Below are 21,338 nucleotides of genomic sequence, written 5' to 3'. Positions count from 1 at the left end.
TGAGTAAACCAAGAGCTTGGTGCCAATGCCCAGGTGCTGTTCTCCTAGGAGGCTGCACGAAAGGCAGGGCCCATCCTTACTGCAGTACACAGGACTGGGGCAGCTGCCAGAGCAGGGAGGGAGTGAGAAAAGAGAAGTCGGGGAGGGGGGAACCTCGCACAATGTGGAGTGACTTCAGGCAATTAAAAGGAAAAGGAATGAAATTTCTGGCTGAATGCCAGAGTACTCTTTTTTTTTCCCCCTTCTTCGCTGCCATTAGTCCATGAAAATGGGAAGGTATGTGAGGAATTCCCCACTTTATATTCCAGCTCCCATCTATTGTATTTTAGCTATGCCAGAGCAACACTGTTATTCTCTCAGGCAGCCTGGGAAGAGTCAGGCATCTTGTCCAACAAGACTGATGACAGGGCTGAGGCTGACTGAGCTGTGGCAGAGCTTAGCAATGCAAGCTGAAAGAATCTGCTGATCGGATAGGGAAACAAGAGCGCTGACTTCTGCAGCAAACCACCTTTGGGGGAGGTATCTTTTGTTGCCACTGTTTGATCTATAGGGAAATAAATAGCTTTTGCTTAATCATTCTGTTTGGAGCAGTGGGAGGCAAATTGATATTGTTTCATGTTAGAAGGCAGTAAGGGTTATCCTACTTTTACTCTATGCTTGGAGTCTCATGAAACCTGTTCTCCATTTTTTGTTGTACAACCAAACGTTCTCCATACTGAAGCTAGTGGCAAAATTCCTACAGATGATTATAGAGTCTGAAATTCAGTTACAGAGAAACTCCTAATCATCTCCAAGGCAGCATACATTAGTTAACTAAGTCTTCACAGAATCATAAATGTTGGGAAAGACCTCTAAGATCATCTAGCTCAGCTATCACTCTGTTACCACCATGCCCACTATCCACATCCCTCAGTGCCACACCTGAATAGCGTCTTGCAGCACTCTTGTGAAGTAGACTAGCATTAACAACACGTATATGCCAAAAATCACAGTTCCACAAAGCTGGGGAAAAAAAATTGAGAATCCTAATTAAAACATCTTTGCAGATGTCCATCCGTCCTGTGTGGTACTGCCCTGCACAGAGTAGAGGCACCGTCCTGCTGCTGTGATGGTCTCACATAGATACCAGCATCAGCTGCCTTCATCCCTGCAGCACAGCACTCTTGTGCTTGGCAGGGCTACAGCTCCTATGCCCACCGCTACAGCTCAGCTAACTGCTCTGATCCTGGCTCCAGCAATGGGCCATAAAGAGTCCAAAACACCTTCATATAAAAAGACAGGATTTTAAGCACGTCCAATTGCTTGTCCAACTACTTATCAAGTGCAAATTGTGTTTTTATGGATGTAGTACTTATTCACTTAAGTGTTTCACAGTTTCAAAATTTCAAAAACAATATAAATCATATTCCTTATTGACAAGCAGAGGATTCATTTTGTTTTGAGAACATATCTATAAAACTCTATATTTACCCTCAGTATTTTCAATTGGTTTCAGGGTTTTTTAACACATGGAGTTTTGTAGTAATATGAATATTGATAAAAAGCCATTCTTGAAGAAAAATATTGAATATCTGTGACTTCTTCATAGTAAGAGGAAATATAAAACACTCCTAATTTCAAAATTACTTGAGTAAATTTGTTTTTGAATAAGCACCCAAATCTTGAAAATCTGAATTCTGTCCTCAGGAAATGAGGCCTAGTGAAAACAACCTAGGATCTTGACAAATATTTTGAGTCTTATGATTCAAATTAATACAGCGTCTGGCATCATTGCAGACTTTGGCTTTTTGGCTTTTTTTTCCCTCTTTTTAGTTAGCTTTTTTGCTCATCACTCAATATCTCAGGAAAAACACACTGACTGAAGTATAAATTTCAGCCACATAAATAGCACACCTAAAATTACACTGTCTGAAATTGAAAATATGATGTCCAAAATTATCTTTCCCCATTTGCTCTAAAAAATTCAACAGAGTATGGTTTCTTTTTGCTTTGTCTATAGAAACTTCAGATTGTGAAATTTTGTCTCCCCCACTAATTCTTCTAGAATTCTCATTTCCACAGTTTTCTGACCAGCTCTACTAAAATAACATCAGCTCTCTCCCTCTTAGTACATTCAAATATAAATGTGTATAAATCCTATTCATAATTTTATAGTGGTTCTGTTAAAACCAAAAGACTTTTCTATCCAAAAGTACAAAGAGGACACACATATCCTGTATTCCAGGGAATTTCTTAGCTGTCATATGAATACCTTCACATAGGTTCTCATGCAGTTTGGCATAATGATATAGGGCTTCTTGAACAGGTCCATGATTTAATGATTAACAGCTGCAGCGGAAGGGATTTCTGGCCTAGTTTTGGTGGCGTGCATTCAGGGAGACACTCCAAACTTGTTTTATATCACATTACATAGCAACAGAACACAAAAAAAACCATGTACTTCTCTTTCTGAATGTGGACAGTTGAGAGGCAATAAGAATTAGAACCAATAACAAGGAAATAACTACTAACAAGGAATGACAACACTGTATACAGTGATGATGTTTCTTAAATCATGCAACAAACTCTATTCAAGGTGCATAAATGATTTATCTCGTTAATGTAATTGAGCACAGACTTTCCACTTCTCCAGTTTCCTTTCATGAAGAGCTCCTTGCTCAGAGAATGTTGTTCCGTTTCATTTGTCTGTGTCTGCAGACTAGGAAATTCACAACTTGTGCTGTTACTTCAAATAGCAGTCCCTCTGAGAGCCCTATCATGGAGCTGCCCAGGGCCAAATTCCCCTTGGCTTACTTTGATGCGAGACGGAGATACTCAATCTGTGTCAGCAGATGTATTGATTGTGCTGATATACCAGAAAGGATCATCTGAAGTAGCAGGCTTGGTTTTCAAGAGCATGAAGAAAGAGTCACCAGAATGGAGATGTTGGTACCCAGAGGTTTGGTGTTCATGTTTGCAGCCCAATGGTCACCTCATAAAGTGTTCTTTTAGATGGAGGTAGCACCAAATGGCACGTATGTTCAACAAGACACAACAACCTCACGCAATGCTACAGACCTGGGGCAGAGCAGCCAGAAAGCTGTGTGGAGGAAAAGAGTCTGGGGGTGTTGGTCAGTGCTCAGATGAACACAAGCCAGAACTAGAAGAAAGACACTGCCGCCCTGGAGAATGTCCAGAGAAGGGCAACAAAAGCTGTGAAGGGTCTGGAGCACAAGTCTTATAGGGAAGAGCTGGGATTGTACACTCTGGAGAAGAGGAGGCTCAGGGAAGACCTTATCACTCTCAACACTGACCTGAAAAGAGATTGTGGCAAGGTAGGGCTTCTTCTCTCTGATAGCTAGCAATAGGACTAAAGGGAACGGCCTCAAGTTGCACCAGTGGAGGTTCAGACCAGATATTAGAATTTCTTCTCAGAAAGAGTGGTGAAGCATTGGAACAGGCTACCTAGGGAAGTGGTGGAGTCACCGTACCTGGAAGTGTTTAAAGAAAGGGTAGACATAGTACTTAGGACACAGTTTAATGGGCAATATTGGTGATAGGTGGACTGTTGGACTAGATGATTTTAAAGGTCTTACCAACCTTGATGATTCTATGATTCTATGCCATGAGGCCTTGGCCTTCTCCTTGTTTAGAGTATTCCATATACTGCATGTTCCCTGCTTCTTTAGGGTTCCTTTCTGTGAAAGCAGGATGAGACTAGGAAGAACAGGTCAACACACATTAAGTCCATATTTTATCCTGTGAGGGAGCAAAGACACAGCCAAGGCTCACAGCCAAGAACAGGGGTTCATATCCAGAAGTACAGACCTAGCCAAAATGCCCTGAAGACATGAAGGATTGTCCTCTTATTTCCAGAACTGCTCTGTGGAAAAGCATTGATTCACATGCAGAAGGCAAGGTTCATTTCACTCCAGTTCAGATGTCTACAATATAAACTTGTACATACGAATACTTGTTTTCTTTAATGGACTTGAGGAAAACAGGTATTCCTTTTGTACCTTAAATTACTAACTTCAGAATTAAATAAGCAGTTTGTGATGAAATCTATCTTCTGTAATTCTAAAGATAATAAATGTGATAACCCTGAAGTAGATAACTTCACTGCACCATGTAAACTTGGAGGACAAGAGTCCTCACACAGCACAAGATGTATTAGCTAATTTATTTTGCTCTAAGCTCGTCATGGATGTAACCTATGGCTGAAGTTAGAACCGAATGAATTGACTTTGGTTCTGCATCATCATAAATGATGGCAACATTTAGCCTGTGATCTAAACATGATTTGTTGTTGGTTTTTTTTCTTCTTTTCTATAGGGAAAATATAATAATAAATAATTATGAGTATGTTTCCAAACTTTTTGGGGAATTTTTTTCCTTCTAACAGCATCTTTAGTCAGTAAGTTAGTCGTCATTTATTAGTCCTCTAAATATGTGATCATACTGAAATAGCCCCTTCTTTGCTAAAACAAACAAGCAAACAAACCCAACACACTTAGCCAGACCTAATATCTCTGTACAATATGATTTATATATGTTATCATTTTCCTGTTCTCTTGGACTTTGGTATGTTAATTAGTAGGTAGCTGGGAGTTGTCCAATGTTTGCTATCAGCTGGACTAGTTCTTGAGAAGTTCTTACAGTAAATTTTTATTGTTTCCTTATTTTATATGAAAAAAAAAACAGAAGAAAAAAAGAAAAAGAGATGTATATACCCCTGACTGACTATTCAACTCAACACCATTAAATTTCTACCACGATCAAAAAAAGATAACCCTGAAATTGAATAACTAAAACATGGAAAGAGAATAAGGTAGAGAAGAATAATAAGAAGAACTTGGAGGCATTAACTTCTAAAATCTAAGCCAATAGGCAATATCCTTACAATTCAAAAACTGAAGCAATCAATGTGCAAACTAATTTCCAGTATAATACTTATATTTATGGAGAAGATTTAAGCAAAGACTTACAGAGAACACATCATGTTTTTCCCATGTTTCACAGCCGTTTGAGGGAGATGTACTATGTCCTTCCATTCATCTTCTTATACATCAGCAGTACAGAATCATAAAAGAATTTGGATTGGAAGACCACTTCAGAGGTTGTGCAGTCTAATCCCTGCTTGAGGCAGGTCCAGTTAGAGCAAGTTGCTAAGATATGGTAAAGTTTTGAGTATCTCTAGGAGTAGAGACTTCAAAACATTTCTAGGGGATCTGGACCAACATTTGGCCACTCTGATCATAGGAAAGAATTCCTCTTAAAGACAAGAGACTCAGGATTAGAAGGTCAGATGATCTGAAGTGATAAGTATGAGTTCTATAACACAGTCTCCAAAGTCATCCACACAGGGAAAACAGAAAGTATTCTAGCTGACAGAATCACAGAATGTCAGGCATTGTAAGGGACCTCGAAAGATCATCTAGTTCAGTCCCCCTGGAAGAGCAGGAACACGTAGATTAGGTCACGAGGAACATGTCCAGGTGTGTTTTGAATGTCTCCAGAGGAGACCCACAACTTTTCTGGGCATCCTATTCCATTCTGTTACCCTCACCACAAAGACGTTTTTTCTCATATTTATGTGGAACCTCTTATGTTCCAGCTTGCACCCACTGCCTCTTGTCCTATCATCCTATTCTAATTCCTATTCTAATTCATTTAGTAGCCATTTATGGCAATGCAGATGTAAATCACCTTAAATACACTGCTGATATGACGAGCACTTTCACTAAGCAAAGAAAGTAGTGTCTTTTCCTCTTTATTTTCATTTTTCTTAACTCCTCTATTTTTTCTCTGCTCTACTCTTTTATTTTTCTTTTTATTCATTTTATTTTATTTTGAACAATATACAGACATCACAGAGTCTTTAGGCCTGTACTTACATACTCAAGTTTGTGTCTGCAGTTTTTGGAAAAGTTTGCAGATTTTCTGTGTGAGTAAAGAAATGAAAGCAGAACTCAAAGGCAAAGATACAGCGCATCTTAAAAGCGAAGATCATTACAAAATGTTAGGAGAAAAAGAGTGAGAAAGAGTCTCCTGCCTTTTGCCATAGAATTAAGAAAAGTATTGTGATCTTAGATTTAAATGGTATAAAAAGAGTCACTATATCAAATGATGATATTGGGCACTGGCCCAACATACTCTTGACATTCTTTCTGATAGCCTCCAAATAGACTTTGCCTAATTAAAATGTTGTTTATGTCCATTTTTAGTGTTAAACATTTTTTGAATACTGCTCATTCTGGAACAAAATTCTAAGCATTTAAACCATAATTTGAAGCCATTACATTAGAGTTAATAACAAACCCAAACTATTAAGAGACTTTTTGGGCATATCACTTTATATAAACTGATGGCAACAACAGCACAGCAGCACATTTTTGTTTTCAAATGAAACTCATGCTCAGATTCAGGAGTGCCTAAAGATTCAATCACACAAGATACTGAAAGTCTTGATTTTTCCACTCATTTCAGTCTCAAATAAACTGCAAGAAAAGGTATGGTCTGTAATCATCAGTGTCATGTTCGAGCTAAGCTAATCCAGGATGTGGGGCTATTAAAAGCAGAGATGATTTGGCAGCGTGCACTTAATGTGTGCATATAGCTACTGTTTTTCATAGTGACAATTTGCCAGGGCAGTGCTGATACTTCAGTGCTGATGTAACTCAAAAAATACAGCCTGTAGGATGCTGAAGAATCAGCTACTTCTGATTCAGGCAAGTACATCTGGTTCCACATATTAAAACTTGCCTGTGTGTCATACATCACATGAAATAGGTCTGCTTTTTGTGGAGCTGAATACCACATTAATCTGAAGTGTATCAGTTCATAGAGTACGAATAGTATTCAATGGGTCATCTTCAAGTACTGCAGGAAGATCCCACTGAATGCTAGTGGAGTATGTACACGTATGTGTGTACGCACACACGTATTTATTTATATGAATGCCTATTTTGATTTGTACCTATACACATTTATATAAAATACGTCACAGGAATCACTCACTGTTTCTGAAAGCTGTGTCATTGCAGATCACATATACACAGATGCAGAAGTGAAGGAACTGGCCGTATGTAAGATATTGTAGCTATGGAAGAAATGGTTTGCTTCTCAACCACACAGTCTTACTCATCTGGCTATATGCAACCATTTATATGAGGATGCTGTCTATGTATTTTATCCTGAACCTCTAATCCACTGAGCAGCAGTAGTGAATAGCAGTTCCTTCAGTAGCAGGCATCAAAGTATGAATTACATGTTATTTTCCTATAGGTGAGCTTAATTCATCAAAGGTTTTCAGAAGCTGTAGTAAATAAAGGACAAACCCACATCAAAGACATGTCTAGGCTACTTTTTTGAAGGCAATTTACAAAACAAGAAAAAATTATGGAGCAGTTGAGGATTAGGGGTTATCAAGTCTACCTTAAAGTGCCAGGTTAAAAAATTTGGTTTTGTTGTTAAAGAATCTTAGTGGTTTTGTTGTTAAAGAATCTTAGTGGATGACTCATTTGATAAAACTGTTTATCTTTAAAAAAAAAAAATGTAGTAGATTATTGATGAAAAAGAAAAAATTTCCTCAATTTCAAAATTGACATCAGTCAGATTACAGAATGTTTCACTAAAGCAAAAGGCATTTGCAAAGGCTTAGACCTGTAACTTTAGACATAAAACCAGCAGGTGCAGACCTCTCTTCACAGCCACCAGTGACTTCAGTGTTATCTTCAAGAAGTTAGACACAGGATGCTTAGATTTGGACTACCAAATCTCCGCTTCTGTATTTCCTTTTTGATGGGACTATAGAGATTGGATCTAGGCTAGCCTTTGAGAACAGACTTCCTCTTACTTTTTTTCCTTTTTTTTTTTTCCCCCCCAAAAAATACAATTGTAAGGAAATACATTTCTACAGTTCTATTGAATACTTACTCTAGATGGAAATATGTTCACTTTTTACTTGATGTAGTCTGAAGTTGTGAATAGTTTGCATTTATATATCACAAGTCATGCAGGATTGTTACGTGTTTATGCAATTCTATTTTTACTTCTGGGAATTTTATGCATTTTATCCTGCAGTTTTGGCAGGATCTCTGGATTTAGAAGGATTCTGTCACGTTGGATTCTGAAAATCTCAGGATAAAGTCTGATTCAACGGGAGACATCCTTGAACAGGATGTCGAGGTATGATATGAACTCATGACATGTTGTAAACCTCAAAAAGGAACTCGTTGGCCCCGGGCTGTGAGAGCTAATTGACTGGCTGGGTCATAAACCTACGCATAGAATGGAATATTTGCTGGATATCATCATAGCCTCATAAAGTGTTCTTCCAAACATTATTACCATTTCTGTTTTACTAGTTGCTTCTTGCTTTGAAGTTCTTGCAGCCTTATCAGTTGCTTCTCATACCTAACCATACTGATCATCAACATAGTTAGAAAGGCAAATATCTGATGACAAGTTAATTCTGAAAATGTAGAACTGTCTCTAGGTTAAATGACACATGATTTGCCTATCACCTTTAGCTGATAGGTTTTATTTCTGTCCAGCAATAGCTAACAGATTGTCTTGGTGCACTTTCAGAGCTACAGAGCTCACCTGCTCTTACTTCTCCCCTTTCTTTCTTTAGCCTTATTAGACCAATAGTTGCTCAAACCAAAAATCTGCAAATGTTAATGTTTAATCTGAAGAATCAACTACATTTTTTCTATCTTTTTACCTCCAGGAAATGTATGTTGATTCTGTCAACTGATTCCTAACTCAGCACCATAGGAATATTGCTTCTCCCCATCCCTCTTCTTCAGGCTGGAATAGATAGGAATTTATCCTGTGACTTCTAAATAATGCTGAATTAGGACAGCTTACATCTAGGCTACTGGATTCAAAATGCTTTTTTTTTTTTTTCCCTCGTGTTCTGTCCTTTGTTTAGCCTTTTGATTTATTAATGGAGGCTTCTTTTTGATCTGGCTGTACCTTGTCAGTTCTTCATGTCCCACCCATAGACTTTTTATTTCTTTTTCATCTCATGATACTGGCAAAGAATTCTTAAAAAAAAAAAAAAAGACAGAGGGAGGGATTTGAGATTGTCATATAAAACCTGTGTTACTCAGTTTTCAATATCTCATTGAACTTCTCACAGCTTTGATATTTTAAGTAGGTATCACAACAAAGGGAAAAGAAGTGACTGGAAAGGTAATGCAGTGTATTAGGCCTGTTAATGGCCCTGAAAGTCCCAAGAAAACCTGCTGAAAGAAGGATCCTTTCCCATGAGTACTATTTAATTTCTCTGAGAGGGTTTCCAGATGAATTAAAACCCTAAGGAGCAAATTTAAGCAATGCAACTACTAGCTGCATAGTGACACCCATTTTTATTTTAAAAATTCTTTTTTAAAAGTCTATAGTAGGGAGATTCTGCAGAATCTGTTTCTTCATTTGTTCTCCTGCTAAGACATTAGAAAATGCAGAAAACCAGAATATAGTCCCAATTTTTCCCCTGCAACAGCAGAGCAAAAACAAATGAGTGATGAGAATAATTTATTTAATAACTCCTTGCAGGAGCTGCAAGTAATGACTCTGCTTCAACACTTGAAATGATTAAGTGTGATATATGAAGCAGATTAAAAATCTGTTTAGGAGAATTCCGCTGTGCAACATATGGGAGTCTAAAAAAGCAGAGAGTGATCTGGCTTTTACATTGTCGTTTGGGGTCAGGAGAGACCCCAAGTCTGATCTATCTTCTGCCATATGTTTCTTTTATGACAATACAGACAAGTCAATTAGCTTCTTGGTTCCCCATCCGTAACCCAGCTGACATTCTCCTGGACTCCAGTGAAAAAAACACAAGGAGGTCCTGAGAATTACAGATGCAAAACCTTCCCTTGCCCATGCTGTGCTTAGGGAGAGGACTGGTAGTAGAGAGGACATTAATCCTACATCCCTGCCCTGCTCTACACCAGGAGGGCCTCTTTTCTCACAGTATCATCCTGCACAAGTCTCATCTGCTTGGGCTGAAGAGTGGTCACTTCAGCTGGACAGCTCTGTGTGCTCCAGCATTGCTGCTCCTAGGCAGAGCTTGGCTTGTCTGGGCCAGTAGCAAGCATCACACCACAGGCTATATCCCATAATACAGTGATATGAGTGAAGGTACCTTGTTCTGACATATGAATGGAGCAGGTGATCTAAGGACATAAGAAGGATTAGACTTAATGAAAATGCTGCTATGGCGACGCAGATACTGTTAACCTCAATGCAAATGCTTGTATTTAAACCATGTGTGCAAAAGTTAGCTCCAAGTTACCTTTGCATATTCATTTCTTTGACTGGTTCTCTCCTCCATATAATTCTACATACTACAAAGGCTATCCTAAAAGTAATTTCTACTATGATATTATGTTGACCCACTACGTCAGAGGCAGATGGCGGTACAGCAGCAGAGGTTTAACCTACTCACCAATACTCCATTCCATTTCATTGTCATGAGACAGATGGCAGGATAGGAGTAGAATATTTTTTCATCATGCCATCTTTGGGCTCTAGCAATAACCACAACACACAGAGATGCTGAGAAACTTCAAACATTTTGATTGCACTGGGATTGATGGAAACTGATGTTTAAGGAAGGGGCCGCTTTCTTTCAGGATCACACCTTAAACTGTTACAATCCAACTGTCCTGATACTTGCACAGCTAAAACAAATACAGACTTATTTCACTCAGTTCCTACTTCCTTGGATAGACAATGAAAATAATTCCATTATTCTCCATTTCTGATCAATAATTTTTAATTTCTGGTCCCCTATTCAAGAACTGGATTGCATTGCAGAGGAGTTTCTACATCACATTTCTAAAATCAGCATCTATTGATTCAATAATGGAAGGTAAACATTTCTATTTAAATTAGATTTGCAGAATCTAATTCCTAGAAAGGAAAAACATGTGGCACTGTGCCTTCCAACAGATAAACAACAACAGAAAAAATCATTTCCAAAATGAAATTCTAATGCACTCAGTCTAGCTTGATTTAGTTATTCATCCATAAATGAATATAGACAGTTTAATCCAGTATGCAATTATTCATCTAAATAATTTGATCCACTTAATGCTCCACTGAACTTTAGAGTTCTGTAACTGAGCCTTAAACTGTAGTAACCAAACCATAAAAATAGAAGATGCATTCTGACAAAGCAAGACATGGATTGGATCATCACTGAAGTGGGAGGACAATACTCATCAGCCTTGAACTGTGCCTTGGCTTTCCACACAGTGGCCAACTTGCATCTCCCCTTGTGTGCATGGCTTTTGAAATTACTTGCATTTCAACAATTGCTTAAAGTTTGCTATTTAATGGTCTCTCACATTTAAGATCCTTCCAATCTGACCACTGGCATTGATTGAAGGACCCATGTTAACTTTTGAGACTGCTTTTTCCCTTGTGACCAGGCTACAGAATGGGACATAATAGAGGGCTTCCAGCAGTAACTGGAAAGGTGAGCCCTGCAAAGCCTGAGCACTGTGTGGGAGCACCTGGTCACACTGGGGTTGACAAACAGCCCTGCCACTATTCATCCGTGAAAACGGCCCGGTAGAACACAATGCCCTGAAAAATAACCACAACAAAGCCTCTGCACTAAGGCAACTTCATTTCCGTCTGCCCATCAGTTACAGCTGGAGACAGATAAAAGCTAGCAATGGATTTCCCAGGTAGTGCCACAAGGAGGAACTGATTCTTCTGTATGACTGTGGTGATGACCAGAATCAGGTGTAAATTTGCCTAATATTTTTCTAAATTACCTTTTATTTGAAAATACCAGGACAGTATCATGTCATCAAGTCTGCAAAATCCATAGCTTAGTATTACACATTACTCAAACCTTGGGTTTGATATTTCTACAGGATACTTTTCCTAATGTATAATTAGATGTTAATGAGACTCATTTGCTACCTATAGGGGGGACTATCAGCATCTTTAAAGCTTGGAACGTCATAAGTCAGTGTTGCTACAGATGTAGTTTAAGATTTATAGCCTGAAACTAAATCTGAATAAAAGAGATCGGTTATGAAGTTTTTTTTAGTTTTAACAACTACGCTTCTTCACACAAATAAAATATAAAGTGTAAATGAATTGCTGACACAGAGTCTAGAAAAGAAATAACAGCTATCAGGAACCACAACTGAACATTACGCCTTGCAGTTTTTCTCATCAGTTTTCCCAGGACATCTTTACTGACAAACAAAAACTGGTGCTTCCATATTCAGGGACAAAAGAAAGAAAACGATTTTTTCTTTCCAAAATAAAAAAAAATCTTCCAAATAGTCTTTTTTTTTTTTTTTCTCTTTAAGACTTTATGAAATCAGAAACATTTTCTCTTACACAAAACTTCTATTTTATTAAAAAGTTATGTCCTTTTATGGATAAAATGGATATCATTCTTTCTTGCTATCATATTCCATCTATTGTTTTTGCTCACTTGATGATCACAGGTGGTTTAGGTTGCACTTCGGGGAGGTAAAAAGGTATAAATGTGTATGTGATATCTGCCCATTTTCCAGGAAGGAAAACCTCACTTGTGCAACATGGTAGGCACTGGATAGAAGTCTAAGTCAAAGCTTCAATCCTTCTGTCTTGGAATCCCTATTGACTCTCTGTAATGTATCCTCGCCCTAGTTTACAGCACTAAGTAAATAAAAAAAGGAATAAATAGCATTACTTTTAAGTGTAGCATTACTTTAGAAACGGCTTTCTTACAGCAAGTTTTCATTTTTTTCTACAGCAGATTTTTCAATTTATGTATATTCATTATTCCCATTTTTAATGAAAACTATATTTGACTTGCAAGTTTCTTATAAAGAATACTCAGTAGTTGTAATTGCACTTCTAAAAATGATTGACTATATATGTCAAATGGTATGTTTTCTTGTTCTTATTAGGATTCATTTTTCTTGTACCTGGTACTCTCAGATAATACTTATGGAGGTCGATTTGAAACCCCAGAAGCTGGCAATACTTAGTAATAATTCGCTGTTTTGCTCAGATGCAGGTGTGGATAGTAAGCTCTTAACTCCACTGAATTCAATTCAACTATGAAATAAATATTTATGATTTTTTCTTTTTACTAACTTTAAGACTATTTTTAAACCTAACCTAAAATAGCCAGTGAGGATATGGGCTTTTTTGTTGTTTCTTATTGAAGACAACCAGGGCTGTACTAAAAACTGGATTTCAGAGGGAAGCACACTTGCCTGTATAGTCAAGAGTCCTGGGACCATCCTAACTTGGGAATAATGAAAGAGAACAATTGTGAATGGTTTAGCAGATCCTCGAGGACTTCTCTCTGGTTACAGGCTGTAATGGAAGAGTTGCTTTGCTGCCCCTGTTAGAGAGTTGATCTAGTCTGCTTTACACAATTGTTTATTCCCAAATAAGATATTTCAATCCTATGGTCTTGAGAGTGCCTATTGAAAGCACTAATTAGTGATCGTTTAAAGTACTTAGGTAATGTTAACTCCACACACAAGGGATGCTCTTGAGTCTGACCCCTGCTCATTCCATTTCTTTTTGGAGCTTTAAAGACAATTGATTTTTGAAGACTGCAGCCTTGCCTTAAACTCGGGGACTAAAAGAGTGGAGACCTAATCTTGATTCAACCATTCATGCCATCTTTAAAGACATGTTTACTCTTTCCCCTCTAGATGTCAATTAATAGATTTTAAAGTCAGTGAATTAACCCAGTGTGAAAGAGTTTAGAGCGCAATTACATGGGGGTAGAAAATGCTAATTATAAATAATCAGGCTCAAAAAAAAAAAAAAGAAAAAGAAAAAGAAACAGTGAATGCACCCTAAATAGCTGATGGGAACAGGCAAAAAAAAAAAAAGAAAGAAAGAAAGAAAGAAAAAAAAAGAGAGAAAAAAAAGAACTTGAAAGTATGTAGGTTGCTCTGAAAGTAATGCTTCCTATTTATTTGCATGAAAGCTACAACAGGCACAAAGAGCACAATAATACTATTTGTTACAGCAAATTCTCAGCTACAAAACACTCTTTTAGCATAGTCACCACTATAAGCTATGCGTTTTCACCAGTAATGAACAAGAACCTGCATGCTACACTCATAAAAATCTGCACTGACGGAGGTGAGCTACCATCCATGTCTGACACCATTTTGTCTGACTACCCTTCTGCTGCCATCTGTCGCATGGCAACAAAATGGAACAGAATATAGGCTTGAAGGTTCAGTCAGGTACCACCAGTATCTCCCTCTGATATTGTAGGCCAACATAATATCATCATAAAAGGCAGCGTTTCTCGTAGTACATAGAATTGCAAGGAGAAGAACACCAGTCAAAGCAATGAATATGCAAACGTAAATTGCAGCTAACTTTTGCGTACACTGGTTCAAATACAAGCACTTGCATTTAGGTTAGCGCTACTGGCATCACCACGTATAACATCAGCAGCACTTTTATTAGATCTAATCCTTCTTAGGTCCTTAGATCACCTGCTCCATTCATACATCAAAAGGACCCCACAAAATTCTCTGACAAATAACCCTACTCCAAAGCTACCCATTTTCATTGCTATTTTGTTAAAAAGGATGTGATTTAGGATTAAATGATGAACAGCTGTTTAGAACAAAATTTTGTGTTGCACAACCAAGGAAGAAACCTCAAGGATTCTCTTCCCCCTTTTAAAGACTGTCCTTGAGCCAGGATATACTGAACATCTCCCAAAAATATTTTAAAAAGAAAGAAAACCAGGAGGATCATGGAATGCCTCTGATGTAGACCTACAAACACAAGTGGGCAGAGGTACTATTGAAAAGGAGTACCTGATCCTTTCTGGGAATGATGAAGCCTCCTGTCCTTTAGACTAGACCCCATAGCTTTTGACAGTGGATTCAAAACAAGCACGGGACACTTTCCTACAGTTCCTCCCAAGAACAAACATCAGTGTCAGAATGTGTTTTCTGAAGTCATCTGGAATTTGGAGTTAAGAACTAAAGAGAGGTAAAAGCTTTATTTATATGAGGTAAGCATGGCAGGAAAATAGAAGCGTTTAGTTATGAAATTTACTGAATATATTTCTTCAGTGCAGTATGCTTTTGTTTCATTAATACAAGTTTCATAGTAGGTTTGAATTTGTAACGGTTGCTCCAAAAGTAATGCCTCCTATTATACTACGTTGGCCCACAATGTCAGAGGTGGATGTTGGTGCTATGAAACTAGAGGTTGAACTTCCCAACCAGTAGTCAATTACATTTTGTTGTTATGTGGCAGATGGCAGCAGATGGGCATTCTGACAGAATGGCATCTGACATGGAAGTATATACGGAACAAAGGTGCGTCATTGATTTCCTCCGTGCAGAAAAATTGGCAACCACTGACATTCATCAATGCTTGCTAAACATTTAGGGAGACCACACAGGGGATGTGAGCGCAGTGAGGCAGTAGATGGTGTTTTTTCAGCAGTGGTGATAATGGGTCAATTCCACTCGTGCAGTTCTTTACAAGTACAGCATGCAAGCTCTAGTTCATTGTTGGTTAAAATGCTTAACTAATGGTAGTGGCTACACTGAAAAATAGCATTTTGTATCTGAAAATTTACTCTATCAAATAGTGTTATTGTGCTCTTTGTATCTGTCATAGTTTCCATGCAAATAAATAGGATGCATTACTTTCAGAGCAACCTAGGTGTGTATACGTAAAATGAGAAAAAAAGAGATATGTGTATATGTGTATCCCAGAGATTAAACTGGAAAATAAATTTACCTATGGCTAAGTTGAAGTTTGTGTATTGGAAGAACTTCAAATAGCCCATTAAATACTCCAGTGGTTATTTACAATAGGATTAATTTTACTCACATTGGAGAATACCTATTATGTTTCTTTAGTTTATGCACAAGCAGCTGTCCAATTAAAAGGAATTGATCTTCTACAAAGCTTGTATTTGAACATAGCACTGCCCACTGTGCCATAACTCCTTTGTATTTGACAGCTAATATGTCGTGCAATTAGGATAACAGAGGTTTGTTGTTTCTCTTTTTGTTGTTTTGTGTTTGTTTGGGTTTTTTTCGTACCCCCCAATTCCTTAAGAAATTACCTTATCATTCTACGATAATTGAGCATTCCTTCTCAGTTCTACAGGTCAAGGAAGGGGTTAAAAATTCTCTATCTCTATCTTGATCTTTGTTGAAATGGTGTATGGGAATGAAATGGTTGCCAATTTGTTTGCAATGCATTCTGACTGTACGGGAGTTCTTTTTTTCCTGACAGGCAGGTGAGATCAAAGTGATGCAGGACAAAAGGGGCTCAGCAGTGATTTGTCAGGGGACGAAAGGCAGTCCTGTCTGGGAAAGTGGCTGTAGCCCAGAACGAGCCTTCAGATCACTAACACACTAAAGAAATCATGGCATGAGAAAAAGTACAGCAGAAAAGGTTCAAAGGTCAGTTTTATTTGGTTTGGATTATTGGTGCCTCCTTTTAAACCAAAGAGCAAGAAGGGGAAAAAAGAACAGGCTAATAACCTTTGTTATTGTCCAGGAAAAAACTCTTTTGTACACATTGCTTGGGGATTGTCTGTAATTAAAATGCTGTTGTTAGATCCAGGACCTGATCCTGCAAAGTTTTACTCATGTGAGTAATTCTCCATTGCATGAATAGTTTTGTGAGGTTGCTCACGTGAATAAAGATTACCTTTGTGACAAAGGACTTGCAAGTTCAGGCATTACATTTGGTCAGGGGATGCAGGTATGTGTGTGTGTGTGCATCTGTGTGACTGCTCAGTGGTGGGTATCTTTCTTTCTAAAGAGAAAATTAGAATTTACTGAATGACTTGAATAAACATATATTTGAAAACTCAAAACTTAGATAAAAGCAAAAAAAAACCAAAAACCAACCAAATAGCTACAACTACTTGCATTCTACTTCCATGAGACTCATTACAGAACCACTTCTGCAAGATACATCACTACAACAAAATGAGCCAAAGGAAAAATTCTAGTTCATACACACCTGCCTGAAAAGAAAAGCCTTGGTAAAGACACCTAAGTTGCCACTATAAGGTATAATGAGCTTGAGCTGAACATATTAATACATAATGGAAAAGAGACTCACCTGTCCATTCTAGTCTGACATCTCGTCTAGAGGAGACTGTATAGCACTTCTCAGTTAGGAGAATATCTGAAAGAAAGCAGTGAAGTGAGGTGAGAAGTAGTGGTCAGTGTTACAGATGTATAAAATAAGTGACAAATATACTGCCAAAATAGTACTGAGAGAAATGTCCAACTGTAGTTGGTGACTGATATCTACAGCTAAGTTATGGTATTTGGCAGTGCTGCAGTTGTATCACACAAATAATAGAAAACAAAAGTTGTCCTGACATCTCTTATTAGTCACAGTACACACTTTTTTTTTTTTTTTTTTGGAACAAAAGTCCTTTTCAATGGAAAAATATTCCACAGGAGCTAGTAATCACTAATTTAAACTAGAGACTGCAAGTAATGAGGAGAAGATACAGGTCTTTCCCTGTGGATTTGCAACACCACCTGTGCCACTGGTGTTGGCCCTTGGACAATTCCTGTCTATCCAATCATGAATTACATGTACAGTTTCTAAGACACTTGAGGAATATCTTTTATTTATCTTGGTTGATATCTTGATAATTTGGGTCATCCCTTCCACATGATTTTTCTGAGGACAACAGAAGTATCAGAAGCCTGTCTCAGATTAGAGAGCGCACTAAGGTAACACAGTACTGAATTATTAATCCTCCCTCTTTATGTTACAGGTGAAGAATGTATCTTCAGGCCCAACAGCTCTGACAGTCTCACCCTCCTGTCAAACTGGGTTGAAACTGGAGAGTCAAACAGTCTTGATCTGTCTAATACATTCTTAGATGTGCAGTCTTAGCTATAAGATGTCTAGAACATGGTATTAATCATTTAATAATCTAATAATTGAGAAGTCTACAGTAATAATCAGTTTCTCTGAAGAAGGAAAAAACTGCTGTTATCCTCCATTGATAACTGAATTTCCCTTCAGAATTCCCATAAAAATTAGTCCTGAGCCCTCTGCCTCTCAGCACAGCAGGGGCTGAAGGGGAGCTGGGGCAGACCTGGCTGCTGGGGCTGCAGGGAAAGCCAGAGAGGGGGGTTTGCTGGCCACACAACCAAGCACCTCAGGGAGCAGTGCTGAATGCCATGGAAAAAGAGAGCTCAGCGTGGGAGTTCTTGCTGCTTCCCAGGAAATAGTGCAAGCTCTACCTTGATATATCGATGCTAACGTGGCTGGATAAAAAGAAATGAATGTAAATTTCCCAAAGGAAGAGAGAGGGACATAGAAGTGAAAAGAGATGACCTCCTCTTTGTTTGTGCTGCTGGATTTCAGCAGCAGGACTTCCACTTCCACAAAATAGGAAAAGAAAAATAAAGAATGGACATGTACGTTTTTGTTTTCCTCAGCAGATAATTTCCTCTAGCAAGTTCCAGATCCAGTCACAGAGACTTGGGGAGGGGGCCTGCACTCCATGACCTCTGGAGGTCCCTTCCAACTGCTGCTATTCTGTGATTCAAGCAGCCACGACTGGAGTGCTGGCTCCACTTGGCTCTAAGGCCTGGTCCCACTTATTGCCTGACCGCAGATCTACTGAAACCACAGCGGAGACAGGAGGGCAGCAAAATAATGCTTATCTCACTGCAAGCAGCCTGAGGCTCCTCATGATAACGCTGGGCGTCCTCTGCATTCCACATGCTTCCTTCCTACCTAACACAAGTGGGACAGAGGCGCTGCCACCTGCACCTGACACCCTGCAATCAGAGCAGCAGCACCAACATCGGCTCTAGAAAGACACCCAGCTATTCGCACCTGTACCTGCCTCTCTCAGGAGTTAGTTATGGCTCATCCCTTGAGGCAAAAGAAGTTATCCCACTAAAATTCATCTGACTTACTAATTTTAATTGGCACTTGCTTGTTCTCTTCTCTCTGTTGATAAATACTTAACTTGCATAACTTTTCCTCGCCCATACTTCTGCCTGCTTGATGCTCTTCCTGATCCCTTGATGTAGGTGGAACATAATCAAGATGCTCTGCATCATGAACACCTTCAGACAACCTGTGACCATGGATGGGACTTCCTGGGAAAACTCCAGCCCCATGATGAAACCTCTGCTCTAAAACTAGGGAAGTTTGAAAGCAATGTTAAATAATCTTTAGTCATAATTAATTCCTGGCAATATATTTTCTCTTCCAGGGACATATGTTCATGCACGTGGCATTTCCCTAAGGCAACCTCTTTCAGTTTTCATTTCCAGTGCCACTCCATGAACAGACCTGGGTCTGACCCCTGCTCCTGTCATCTGACTTTACAAAGCGTTGATCCAACCACAGCTCGGAGAAAGAGGGATCTTTTATCTTCAGGTAACCCAATTCCAAAAGATCTGCAGTGCTGAGAGAGATCATAACAAGCCTCTGATTGTGAAAGTAACAGGGGATAGATTCTAAAAGTAGTAAGAGATTTATCTGAATAGCAGGCCCTTCACGCACTAAGCACGATTACATCATAGATATGGGCCAGATACTTCTCTCAGTTGCACCACACTCCTCTGCAAATCTAAAGCAGTGCTTTGAAGCTGCTCTCAGAAACACATGCTGAGTTACCAAAAAAAGGAACAAAGTTTGTCTAAGAGCTCGGCCTATGAAGCGGTGAATGAGATCCCAAAGGTGTGAAGCAGATGTACAGGTCTGGTCCTCAAGTTATTAACAAATTGCATTTCTATGAGGTTTTTTTGTTTGGCTTTTGAGTTTTTTTGTGAGTTTTTTTTGTGGTTTTTTTTGTTGTTTGTTTGTTTGTTTTGTTTTTACACTCCCTCTTTCCTCTTCCAGATAGCCCCACATCCTTTCTTTCAGTTATTTTCACAGCTACAATTTACAGTTCTGTATGTTCTGAATGTCCTCGTACTGTTTGAGCCTGTCACAAATGTTACAAGCCACGTGTCAGTTGTCTAAACTGTACCGTGGCACATATTTCAGTAGTGTTATATTTCTTGTACTGCTTCCTTTCTTTCTTGTATTGAGAAGGCATGAGCAACAGAGCTAAGAAAGATAATTAAATTGTTATTTAATGTTTCTGCATTCATTGTTTTGAATATTTTAATTCAATAAACCATTAAGAGATTATGTGAGAACAGAGCAAAATAATTTTTCTAGTAATAAGATTGGGCCTGATACAAATCCGCATGAGTTGAAGAAAAGGCTCTTAGGGAATTCATGGACTTTGAGTGAAGGCTTAATCCCTCAGTCCTCAGCCAAGGAAACTCTTGCTGGCTGTAACAAAAATTTGCTAGAGTAAGGAACGCGAGCATTTGTCTATTGATCTCAATAAATTATACACCATAAACAATAGTAATAATGAGTATTTAAGATGTATATGCATAACAGATGGGCTAGCAGAGCTCAACTGCAGCAGTAAACCACACGTTTTTAACTTAAATACAGAGGTTTAACTGTTTAAAATGAATTTATGGCCTGAAGTGCATTACAGCAATTGCTCACGCCATTAGTATAAAATGAACAGTACCATCCTAAGTCTGAAGACCTCAGATTGAATTTTTCATAAAAGAATAATAGTTATGAAAACGAAAAAAAAAATCCATATGAATGCATAGAGACAAGCAATAGCACACTTGTTACACGTGCAGTGTTTCGTTTAGTTCTTTGTATTGATTTTAACTGGAAACTACCTAAATCTTATCACCTCTGCCCGAGAAAGCATCCTAAACTTTGGAAACCATGAAGCTCCTGCCCAGAGTCTCTCTCTTCTGCTCCCTCCCGCTTTTCAGGAGTTCAGAGCATACAATTCAATAAACAATATTGCCTTCACACATAGAAGCGGGTAACATGATCTGTGTGGTCTGGAAAGTCATTTAAACGAGATTATATTGTTCACAGGGTGCAGAATAACCCCACTAGGAGACCACGAAGCAAAGAAGATAGAGCTGAGTGAAATTAATTGAATTTCAGAACCTCCACCCGATGCCAGCAGTAGGTGCGAGCAAACTACAGCGAGCAGAAAAGCCCTGCTCGGGAGGTAACACGGCTCAGCCACAAACAAACACCTTATCCTCACCGGGACAGCCGTGTTTTCCCTGAGACCTTCCCACGGTTCCGCGGTGATCCCAAGGTAGAGTTTTGAGTTTTAGTTGGAGACGGAGGGCGATTTTTCTTCTGGGGGCTCCTCCCACCGCCTCGGTATTTATTGCTCTACAAATTGCAACTTCCTCCTCGTTAGAGAAGCGGCTGCTGTAAATTACTGCTGCGCGCGGGGCAGCTGTTCAGGAGTGGAAATCACATCAGCTGCTTCC

The 21,338-nt window shown here is 38.8% G+C and overlaps 1 long non-coding RNA gene across 1 annotated transcript in view; it reads right to left on the bottom strand.

The window, feature by feature from the left end:
- LOC116229016 (uncharacterized) overlaps positions 1 to 21,186 on the bottom strand; it is a 30,868-nt gene extending 9,682 nt beyond the window's left edge. The window contains exons 1-2 of the long non-coding RNA XR_016466803.1: positions 21,104 to 21,186; positions 17,095 to 17,160 (exon numbers count right to left, since the gene is read on the bottom strand). This is a non-coding gene — a long non-coding RNA (uncharacterized LOC116229016). The remainder of the gene's footprint in view (positions 1 to 17,094; positions 17,161 to 21,103) is intronic.
- Between the last annotated feature and the right edge of the window lie 152 nt (positions 21,187 to 21,338).

This window comes from Phasianus colchicus, chromosome 5 (genome assembly GCF_987193195.1).
Source record: "Phasianus colchicus chromosome 5, bPhaCol1.hap1.1, whole genome shotgun sequence".
NCBI lineage: Eukaryota > Metazoa > Chordata > Aves > Galliformes > Phasianidae > Phasianus > Phasianus colchicus.
This window is presented reverse-complemented; position numbering and strand designations above follow the sequence as displayed.